Below are 12,212 nucleotides of genomic sequence, written 5' to 3'. Positions count from 1 at the left end.
ACTATTATAAATGCACTAAAGACTAATTAATATTCCTTCATATATAATATACAACATCACATAATCTTTAGATTTAAAATAAAACATCTGGAACACACACAGACATAAGCACACACAAACAGTCACGAAAAGATCAACTAACTCAATATATATACAATATAATATCATCTATATATATATATATATATATATATATATATATATAATACATAGTAATACAGACGTAAGGGAACATCTGCATCCTGTCAGGATCAAAGGTCACCTTCTAACATTCAAAACTTATTTTATAATATTATAATAATAATCATTGGGAAAGCTGCGCTCCTCTCCGTGTCCTCAGGTTCACAGCGACTACAGCAGCACAGAGCATCAGCAGCAGGACACTGAGCACTGAGCATCGCACTTTGAAGAAGGTGGAGTAAATCCCAAAGGGCTCCATGTACACTAACAGTTTTCTCTCTTGACACACACTGACCACCATATGGGTAATAAACTACACACCAGTACTCCCCTGCATCTCCCACTGAGATATTAGAAATAAACAGGCTCCCATCATTACCATACCAGCTCACTCTGCTCATTATCTGATTATACATTACACCAAAGATTCTTCCCTCTGTTTGGTGAGCCTTGATAAACCAACCATGCCCCTTATTCTCTCTCCAATCTCTGCATCTGAGAGTGACTTCTTCTCCTTCTGAGAAGAGCTCTAAAGCAGGGGGCACATTTGGGACACACAAACAGCCAATACATTTGCATTTACATCATAGAGGCTTTACATTCGTACCAACCTGAGTGATTTAACATTAGAGATGAAAACACCAGCGAGTAGTTTTGGTCTAGTGAAGGAACAGTCTGGTTTTGTTGTCCTAGGTCAGAGGAGAACTGATTAGACCAACGTGGGGGCTGTTCATCAGTGGAGTCAGTGATAGAGCACGGCAACACAGCGGTCTCTCCCACTGAGCGGTACATTCTCTCATACAACTGTATTTTCAACCCTACAGTGTAACTGCTAACACACTGCTGTTGGTTCATCACCAGACATCTGTACCGCGTAAAGTCTGTTGCTGTGACGTTGGAAACACGAAGAGTTGATGTGTTTGTCACCACTTGGTATCTTCCTCTAACATTGTCCATCACTGATGTCGTCTTGTCCACAAAAACTCTGCTCCATGTTTCTTGCTCATATCTAGAGTCCTGTTTGAGCCATTGGATATCCAGATTATCAGCTGCTCCTTCACATGGCAGATCCACTGTTTCTGAGAGTCTCGCTCCAATAACTCCCCCATGTTTTGAAGTATTACAAACAGTAATAGTGAAGTTGTTGTCATGCATCACGTTGCCCTCAGTCCAACACTCCTCTCGGTACCGGCCGGAGTCTGAATGGGTCAGGTGGAGGATGGTGTAAGAAGAAGTATTCACCGAGCTGACAAGTCGTTGTTTCAGGTCTTCAGGTACTGAGGAGATGTTGGACCAGAGGTCAGAGGTGTTCCACAGGACAAGCTGCTCCTCACCAACAGATCTGGAGATCAGGCAGGAGGTGGTGTTCTCGGGGAGGTAGAAGGTGTAAGAGTCTCCTTCCTCTCTGATGATGACCAGTTCTTGAGCATGGATGTTGTTGATGAGAGCAAACCACAGGAAGGAGAGCTCTGTGACTGCAGCCATTCTGCTCCGAGGTCGACAAACACTGACACCACTCAGTTCATATACACTCTACACCAACCCTCATCAGCAGCTGATACTTTTTCTTTTTTAACAAACATCTCTTCTTTATCTCATCATCAGAGGAAACTTTGTAGCATCACCTCTGTCCGGAAATAAATGTCCTTTTCACAAGTCTAAAACCACAGATGCTGACGTGTTTCACACATTATTCAGAGAGGAGAGCGAAGGGCGTGTGTGTGTGTTTGTGTGTGTTTGTTTGTGTGTGTTTGTGTGTGTGTGTGTTTGTGTGTGTGTTTGTGTTTGTGTGTGTGTGTTTGTGTGTGTGTTTGTGTGTTTGTGTGTGTCTCTAAATAACGCTTTTCTCCTGTTTCTTAATCCTTTTATGACATTTTTTGAAACCTTTCTGAACAACTTCCACTACTCATTCAACTATTTGGGCTTCCTGACAGTAATGTTTATAAAAAAATACCTCAATAACACAGAACAATCTGATATTCATCAGAAATCCAAACAGAAAGATTTTTACCGTTTTATTTACTTCATTTTGATTGTTCGTGAAGATTTTATAATCTTCTAATCCTACATGAAAAAAATCAAGTCAACTTTCGACATTCTTCATCCTTCTTATGGACCGTTCGCATGGAATGGACCACCGGAGGAAAATATGGGAGGGCCATGTCTTTTTATTCTTTGTTGAGGGGAGGTTCAGCCAACATTTTTTAATCTGGGGGGTTTCACCCAACTTTTATATTCATGAAAAAAGTAAAATTTCAAAGTGGCTTGTTTGATGCATATTTTCCCATGTAGCTCTCAGTCTCAGCCCCCATTGCTACTGTAGCAGTATGAGTTGAACTCCTAACTACCTGGCGCTCTTTTGACCAATCACTGGCTAAGGGCCCGGTATAAAAGCAGCTAGTTGTCCTCCTTCCGCCCTCTCTTGCTCGTTGGTGACGGAAGTCCTCTACACTTCCGGGTCACTCACTCCGTGAGGTGTTTTGCTGTGCTACAGGTAGGGTAGCGGCTTGGCTGCCTCCACACTCATTGTCACGGTTATTTTCTTGCCGTTGTTATATACTGAACGCTTTGTAGATCTTCGGTTGGCGGGCCATCCTTCACCATACCGGTTGAACGCCGTAAATGAAAAGCGAGTAACACTGATAGCTGCTACGGTTTGCATGCTCGGAGCTGCCTCCCTCTGGGTCTACTAAAACGCTGCTTGAACGGTATGTGGGCTAAATGGGGTTGGATTTATTTGTTAAACTTAATTAGTGTTAATTATTATTTTCTGTAAATGCTAGGTGTTGGAGCTATTTTGCATTTTGTTTATTTTAGGCTTAAGTTATAGTCTAATGTATTTCTTTTCTTTGCTAAAAGTTAATTTGTTTTATTTTGCATTTATGCTTATTTTTTTGTTTACTTATATTGTCATTTATTGGTCACGTGGTGCTATGTTAATTTGCATAAATAGGTCAAGGTGGGAGGAGCCCGGGAGAGGCTGCGAGGGCATATGGGTTTTACCACAGTGTGAGAGAGGCAGCAGGAAATATCTGTGAGCTTGCTTATATGTGAAAATAAACCTCCTCGAACTCATCCTTTGCTATGGACATTAGTTTATTTTGGTACCTCTAAACCATGCGTAAAGCCTAAAGCATGACGTAGCCTCAGTGGCCATTTGAGAAGTTTGGTATTATTAGTTTTGTTTAAGTTTAAGAACAAATAGCCGCTACATAAGTAAAACCCTGGCTCCTGGAGGTATATCGTTGGTTTACCTGGAAATTGGACTTGTTCTTTGCTGGATTACTCTTTTAAAGTGGATTACTCACCTGGATGCTCGAGGCAACGCTGGGCCTAGGAGTGGTGGAGGCGCGTGTAAAGCTTCCCTGGACACCATATTGGATAACGGTGACGCTGCTGGAGCGCTGGAGCTGCATTTACGGAGTGGAGGATTGATGTTTGTTGCGGTTGGATTTGCAGAAGGTGGCCCAAAGCCTTCACAGGTGGCGCGCACGGCCGCGCGCAACAGGGCCTAGGAGTGGTGGAGGAGCGGGCTGGATAACGGTGACGCTACTGGAGCGCTGGAGCTGCATTTACGGAGTGGAGGATTGATGTTTGTTGCAATTGGATTCGCAAAGGCTGGCCCAAAGCCTTCACAGGTGACGCGCACGCCCACGCGCAACAGCAATCACCGCTGCAAACAAAATCCGCAAGGTACGTGCTTTATTCGACCTTTGCAAAAAGCTGTGTGTGTACCTGGTCAACATCAATAGAAAGTAAAAATGTCTGACGTTGCATCCAAAGCCATAAGTGACACGGGACTTCCTATAAGGAGGCGCACAAGCCATACTGCTAAAGGAATGATGTTTTTCATGCAAACGTGTCAGGAAAAAAGATCGACAAAATGTAGACAAGCCAAAGTGTGCATGAATCAAATGGATAAATTTATGCATTCTGCAGAAAATATTGATGCAGTCAAGCCTCTTTTGGATCAAATGATCACATGTGTTAAGGAGGCAAAACAACATCATTTGTCATTTGTGTCACTGAATATACCTCAGGATGAAAAGGAAAATCAAGATAAATATTTTGAACAAAAGGAAAATCTGTTTTCAAATTTTATTGATGATGTCAAAGGGTGGTTATCAAATGCAGGCCATTCATATGAACTTCCAATCAAACTACCTGATAATCAAATCGATATTAGGCCTGAGGACAGTGTATCCAATCAAGGTTCTGCAGCGCGCTCAAAAGCTGGCTCTAAACTGTCAAGAACATCATCCAGTGCATCTGCAAGAATATTAGCGCAAGCAGATAAAGCAGCATTACAGGAGCGCATGGCTGCTCTAAAACAAAAGCACATTTTGGAGGCGCAGGAGGAACAAGTAAGACTTGAACAAGAGGAATCAAGAAGGAAACAGGAAAAGGACCAAAAGGAATTACGGAAGAAACGGGAACATTTAAGGAGAGAAAAGGAACAACTTGCTCTGGAGGCAGAATTAAAGGTGACAAATGCAAAATTGAAGGTTCTGGAAATAAATTCAAAGTGTGGCTCTAAAGCGTCAAAATGTGCATCTACAACATCAGATGGCATGAATTCTTACTTGGAAAGGTCAGAAAATCCAGGAAAATATGAACTAAATCCAAATGTTGAATGTTTTGTGCCCACAAATGAAAACTCCGAACCTTCCTCCAGTCGCTTATTGAGTTCTGTCTCTGTTGGTGTTGGATCCAAACATGTCGTAATACAACCACCCATACCTAATGTCATTCCTGTTTCCCAAAGACAAAGTACACGACCAATGGGTTTGCAAAATGCTCATGTCAATGATCAATCCACCAGCTTTCCGGACATTTTGAACATCATGCAGCGTCAAAATGAAATTACTGCCCTGTTGGTCCAACAAAACACAGCCTCTGCTCTGCCTACCAGAAATATACCTGTATTTGATGGAGACCCCCTGTATTTTAAATCTTTTCTCAGAGCCTTTGAAAATTGTATTGAGGATAAAACTAATAATTTCAGTGATTGTTTGTACTTCCTAGAACAGTAAACTAGGGGACAACCAAGAGACATTGTGAGAAGTTGTCAGCATCTGCCCTCCGAACCTGGTTACCAAAGAGCAAAAACGCTTTTGATTGAACATTTTGGCAGTGAACATAAAATCTCTTCTGCTTATATGGACAAAATCAACAACTGGCCCTCAATAAAACCTGAGGATGTTAACGCTCTGCAGTCATTTGCTTTGTTCCTTCGAGGTTGCTCCAACATAGTACATCATATAAAGTACATGAAGGAATTAGACATGCCGGCTAACCTCAGGACAATTCTAATGAAACTTCCATACAAACTGAGGGAAAAGTGGAGAAATGTGGCATGTGACATACTGGAACAAACTGGAAGCAGAGCAGTGTTTGTTGATTTTGTAAATTTTATTGAAAAACAAGTCAAAATTGTTTCAGATCCGCTATTTGGAAATATTAATGATGTTTCCCCAGCCAGCCACACAAAGCTAGCCATTCAAGTTAAACAGAAAAGGAAAAGTGGTACCTTTGCCACCAGCATCAATGCAATAAGGGATGGACATAAAGAAAAGGAAAACTTAACAGCTCACAGTAACCAGCTTAAATGTCTGTTCTGCCATTTCACCAATCACACTCTGGAAAAATGCTTTCAGTTTAAAAGAAAGACACAACAGGACAAGATTCACTTTCTAAAGGAGAAAGGTGTTTGTTTCGGCTGCTTGAAATATGGACACACAAGCAAAGACTGTAGAAGTCGCTTGGATTGTGAAGTGTGTCACAGGAAACACCCATCTGTCCTGCATGTGGAGAGGGAGGATACTTCAAGGATAACCTCTAAAGAAACTGAGCATTGTACCCGAGCAGCAGCAGACGTGTGGTCATATTGGGGCTGGTGAAGAGGACACTGCTGTTTTCTCCATTGTGGCTGTACGGGTGAAAAGTCAGAAAGGTAATAAAGTTGTGCACACTTACGCTTTCTTGGAGCCTGGTAGCTCTGGTACCTTCTACACTGCTAGTCTGGCTGAAAGGCTGGGAGTATCAGGTAAAAGCTGTAATGTATTATTAAGGACAATGGGACAGACTAAAACCATTAATACCAATGTGATAATTGGTCTGGAGGTGTCTGGTTTCAACACCGAGGATTTTATTGAACTACCATCTGTTCTGACACAAACAGAAATGCCTGTATCCAAAGTCAATGTGCCATGTCAGGATGATGTTGCCAAGTGGGCGTACTTGAGCAGCATTAGGCTACATGAAGTGGATGCAGATGTGGACTTGCTTATTGGAACGGACTCTCCCAAAGTTTTGGAGCCATGGGAATTGGTAAACAGCCAATGTGGGGGACCGTATGCAGTTAGGACCAGAGTTGGCTGGGTCATAAACGGGCCTCTTCGCATTGGAGACTCTGGAGGTGCTGGTGTCAAATCAGGATGCACTGTCGTAACTACTAATCATATATCTGTGGAGCACTTGGAAAATATGTTGATGCAGCAGTACAATCATGGCTTTGCTGAAAGAACATATGATGAACAACTTGAGATGTCAAGAGAAGACATTAAATTCATGAAAATTATGAAGGATACAACAGTGCTTAACAATTAACATTATTATATTGACTTACCTTTCAGAGTTGAAGATCCTGTTTTGCCAAATAATTGCTGCATTGCATTACAAAGACTCCAAAGTCTGAAGAGGAGATTTAACAAAGATACTTCATTCAAAGCTCAATACGTTGATTTCCTCAACAACATGTTGGAGCAGGGATATGCAGAAAAGGTTCCCACAAATAAGCCCACACCACAGCAAGGAAAGGTGTGGTACATTCCCCAACATGGTGTACATCATCCAACCAAAGGAAAGTTGCGTGTTGTGTTCGATTGCGGCTGTACTTACAAAGGTACATCATTAAACAGCCATCTCTTGCAGGGCCCAGACTTCACTAACACGCTTATTGGTGTCCTCCTCCGGTTTAGGGAAGAGCCCGTCGCTGTTATTGCTGACATCAATGCCATGTTCCATCTGGTCCGGGTCCCACACAAGCATGTCGACTTCTTGTGCTTTTTATGGTGGCCCAATGGAGACACTACAACGGAGCCAGAGGAATACAGGATGTGCGTGCATTTATTTGGAGCTGTATCTTCTCCAAGCTGTTCAAACTATGCATTGAGAAGAACTGCTGAGGATAATGCACTGCAATATTCACCCAACGTCCTCAGCACAGTCAAAACAAATTTCTATGTGGATGTCTGTCTCAAGTCCACTGCGACAGAGGAAGATGCAGTGAAGCTCATACATGGACTAACATCTCTCTGTAAAAAAGGTGGCTTCCATCTCCAAAAGTGGGTCACAAATAGCCCAAATGTGTTTGCACATATTCCCATTAATATCAGAGCAGTGGGTTTGGAGAACATGGATTTGGACAGGGACCAACTCCCTGTGGAAAGAGCTCTGGGGATGCAATGGTGCGTTCAAGGAGACACGTTCAGCTTTAGGACTGCAGTGCAGGAACGTCCACACACCAGAAGGGGCATCCTTTCTGTGGTGAGCTCTCTCTATGATCCACTGGGTTTTCTGTCTTCTTTCATAATCCCTGCCAAGTTACTGTTACAGGAGCTGCGTAGAACAAACTGGGATGAGCCAGTTCCCAGTACTGTCTCCAGACATTGGTCTGAGTGGCTCTCTGAACTTCAGCATATGAGTGGATTTAGAGTGGAACCGTGCATTAAACCCAAGAACTTTGGAACACAAGTGAAAGCAGAACTGCATCATTTTTCAGATGCTAGTCAATCAGGATATGGCACTGTTTCATACTTAAGATTGGAGAATACCGACAGTGTGCATGTTTCATTCATTACAGGCAAGGCTCGTGTTGCTCCTCTAAAGCAACTAACTATTCCACGCCTTGAGCTTGCTGCAGCTGTGCTTGCGGTTCGAGTGAACACAATGCTGTTGAAGGAGCTACAGTTGTCATTGCAAAGGTCATTTTTCTGGACTGATAGCACTACTGTTCTCAAGTATATCTTCAATGAAACAAAGCGCTTTCACACATATGTTGCCAACCGTGTCAGCGCCATAAGAGAAGCCAAGGACAAAGATCAGTGGAGGTATGTAAACACCAAAGATAATCCTGCAGATGAAGCATCTCGAGGACTAAGAGCTCAGGAGTTTGGGAAAGGAAAATGGCTAAAACGACCAGACTTTTTGCGTTTGTCTTCCACTGAATGGCCAAAACTCGACTTGGATTCCTCTTCCATCTCATCTGATGATCCGGAGGTAAAAAGCGAACTTAAAGTGAATGCTTTCACAACATACAGTGACAATTCCCTCAGTCGGCCATTCACTATTTCTCATCCTGGAGAAAGCTTAAAACATCAGTGGCTTGGTTGTTGGAGCTGAAAGAAAGACTTTTACTTTTGAGCCGAAAGAGGAAAGAATATGTGATCAAGCAGAATGAAAATGTGGAAAAGGAGCTTGAAAGGTTCAAAGCCACACTTGGAAGATCCGGCTTGACATCAGAGCGCTTGGAGGAAGCAGAAAAGGCAATAATTCAGTTTGCACAAAACCAAAGATTCAGCACTGAAATTTCCTCACTAAAACACGACTCAAAGACTGTTTCCAAAGACAGCCCTCTGTATCGCCTCGATCCCTTTATCAAAGATGGCATCCTCAGAGTTGGTGGACGCTTGTCTAAATCTGCTCTGCCGTTGGAGGTGAAACATCCTGTGATTCTGTCGAAGGACTCATAGCTCATATTACGTTACATCCATCACCAACTTGGACATGCTGGACGCAATCATATGCTGCACAGATTGAGACAGAAGTATTGGATTATAAATGCCAACTCTGCAGCCAGGAAGATTCTCTCACAATGTACAGTGTGCAGAAGGTATAGAGGAAAACTTGGAGAACAGAAAATGTCTGATTTACCAGAGGAACGAGTTGTGCCTGATAACGCACCCTTTACAAATGTGGGAGTGGACTATTTTGGACCACTGGATGTGAGGAGAGGGAGAACTGTGCTGAAGCGATATGGAGTGATATTTACCTGTTTGAGCAGCCGCGCAATACATTTGGAGGTGGCGCACTCCCTCGACACAGACTCCTGAATCAATGCTGTCCGAAGATTTATCTGTAGAAGAGGATCTGTGACAAGTATGAGGTCCGATAACGGCACAAATATTGTTGGAGCGAAGAAGGAGCTGAGGCAGGCTCTCGCCGCTTTAAATCACTCTAAAATTGAAAGGATTTTTGTGCAGGAAGGAATGACGTGGCGTTTTAACACTCCAGCTGCATCTCACCAAGGTGGCGTTTGGGAGCGTCTGATTTGCTCTGTGCGCAGTGTACTTACCTCTGTTGTTGGACATCAATTGCTGGACGAGGAAGGCCTGCAAACACTGTTTTGTGAGGTAGAAGCTATACTCAATGACCGGCCAATAACTAAGGTCTCAGAAGATCGCAATGACTTGGAAGTGCTCACTCCAAATCACATTCTCCTGCTGAAAGGCAAGCCCATTTTGCCACCAGGTTTGTTCAAAAAATCTGACCTGTACATTAAGAGGAAATGGAGGCAAGTGCAGTACGTCGCGGAGCTTTTCTGGAAAAGGTGGACATCAGAGTATTTGCTTGTAATGCAAGAAAGACAAAAATGGACAAAGCAAAAAAGAAACTTCATTCCAGGAGATATTGTTGTCCTTGCTGATGCCACAGCTCCAAGAGGCTCATGGATGATGGGCAGAGTTTAAGTACCACAGCTGACTTAAGAGGACTGGTTTGCTCGGTGAAGGTCCAAACGAAGACCAGCATCCTGGACAGACCAATAACCAAGCTCTGTCTTCTCTTGGAGGCTGATAATTGACTATATATCTCATTCTCTCTCTTATCTCTGTTCTCTATCTATTTTTTGTTTTGTAGGCATGGAGAATCTGAAGATGCAAGATTCAAGCTTAGTGTTTAAGTTATAATCAGGAAATAGCTCCTTTGTGCTAAGAGCTAAGGTTAATTGTGGGTAAATTACCATCACAATTAGGGGCTGGGTTGTTGGAGCTATTTTGCATTTTGTTTATTTTAGGCTTAAGTTATAGTCTAATGTATTTCTTTTCTTTGCTAAAAGTTAATTTGTTTTATTTTGCATTTATGCTTATTTTTTTGTTTACTTATATTGTCATTTATTGGTCACGTGGTGCTACGTTAATTTGCATAAATAGGTCAAGGTGGGAGGAGCCCGGGAGAGCTCGCGGGGCATATGGGTTTTACCACAGTGTGAGAGAGGCAGCAGGAAATATCTGTGAGCTTGCTTATATGTGAAAATAAACCTCCTCGAACTCATCCTTTGCTATTGACATTAGTTTATTTTGGTACCTCTAAACCATGCGTAAAGCCTAAAGCATGACGTAGCCTCAGTGGCCATTTGAGAAGTTTGGTATTATTAGTTTTGTTTAAGTTTAAGGACAAATAGCCGCTACACTAGGAATGCTGAAGCCGCCGGAGATCCCTGTTAGCTGTAACACTTCAACTACTGGCTGCTGTTTTGCCTAAGAAAGCTTTTGCCTAAGAAAGCTTTTGCCTAAGAAAGCTTTTGCCGAGGCTGCTGTCTGTCGAGATTGCTGTTTTGCCTAAGGAGGCTTTTGCCGAGACTGCCACTGCTGCTATTTAAAAATCGTATTGAGTATTGTTGCACGCCTGTGTTGCCTTCATGGCTACTGGGCCGATGTATGAGCCACCTGCTTTTATCTGAATGAATGTAGTTGAGGGGTTTGGCTCCTTATATTAATTTGGTTGATTTAGTTGTTTTTTTTCTTTTCTTTTTATTTTGTTTTCAATTTAATTAAAAGTTGTACTTATATTTTGTTTAGTTTTCTTTAGTTAGTTTTTTTTTTATTTAAATATTGATTTTTCTTGGTTATGTTGTGTTAATTATAAGTGTTCTGTTTCTTGTTTTGGTACGGCTTTCTGGAACCACTAGTGGTTCTGGCCATTACATTGTATTTATATTGTCTTTGATTCCTTTTAATTTGTGTCCTTATAATCTGTTATTGATTTTTGATATTTCTTTTGTGAGTGAAACCCTTTAATTTTGTGTGAGTGTGTTTCCCATTTCTCTTCCCATTTTTCAGTTGACTGAGAGCCGAAGGTGGTGGTGTTGGTGTCCGGGTGGTGGTATCTCCTTCCCGGTGTGCTGTGTTTCCCCGTTTTGATTTGCTGTGTTCACTGTTGTTTTTTTTTGTGTCACGGGTGACTTTCCCTGGGATCCCCCTTACCCCTCGTACCCCCTTCTCCGCCACTGGTAGCCCGCCTACTTACTTCCTTTTTTTCCCCTTTTTTTGGTGTGAATGTGTTTTAAATTGATTGCTTTCTAAACTTTATTGATTTTTACTGAAATAAAATTGTATTTTTGTAAGTTGAACCTCGTCTTTGGCGCTTTTGTATACTGACCTGTGTGACCTTAAATATGATAATCTAGCAATTGGAAGTAAAATCATTCATTAGTAAGTGATATCATTCTCTGGGTGAAATTCCCAGGGTGGTGTTGTCGGTGTTTGGTTTCGTCAGCTCTCGTGCTGCCACACTACTACTACTTCTAGATGCTAACGGCGTTTTGAGCTAACGTTAGCAATCAAACAATCATAGATAGCTAAAACATTTTTGAAATGACTGCTAGTTAAAAGTTAGCAATCAAACACAACAAAGACTGTCACTTGAATGGCATTTAGAGCTAACGTTAGCAATCTAACAATCATATAGCTAAAACGTTTTTGAAATGATTTCCATCTTGTACGTAAAGAGAAAAGTTTTATTTTACAGATTTCACAAATTTCAGTAAGACACGTTATGCCGTAAACCGTTTAAATCTGAGCATGCTCACATCGGCACTCGACTCACATCGGGTAGTGACAGCGTGTTCCAACCGAACCAGGAAAGAAAATTCCTCTGCATTCATTGGATAGACCTACAACCAATCAGAGCAACGGAACTCAACTCAACTGTCAACAGAACTCAACACTGTGTATCGTCTCCATAGCAACCAA

The 12,212-nt window shown here is 42.1% G+C and overlaps 1 long non-coding RNA gene across 1 annotated transcript; it reads left to right on the top strand.

Annotated features, from left to right (window-relative positions):
• Positions 1 to 2,543: 2,543 nt before the first annotated feature.
• Positions 2,544 to 10,897, top strand: LOC120565417. The gene is made up of 3 exons (XR_005640240.1): positions 2,544 to 2,674; positions 2,755 to 2,888; positions 10,655 to 10,897. It is a non-coding gene; the product is annotated as an uncharacterized LOC120565417 (long non-coding RNA).
• The last annotated feature ends 1,315 nt before the right edge of the window (positions 10,898 to 12,212 follow it).

The sequence above is a fragment of the Perca fluviatilis genome, chromosome 9, assembly GCF_010015445.1.
Source record: "Perca fluviatilis chromosome 9, GENO_Pfluv_1.0, whole genome shotgun sequence".
Lineage (NCBI taxonomy): Eukaryota > Metazoa > Chordata > Actinopteri > Perciformes > Percidae > Perca > Perca fluviatilis.
The sequence above is the reverse complement of the archived record's forward strand: the minus strand, read 5'-3'. Positions and strand labels throughout refer to the sequence as shown.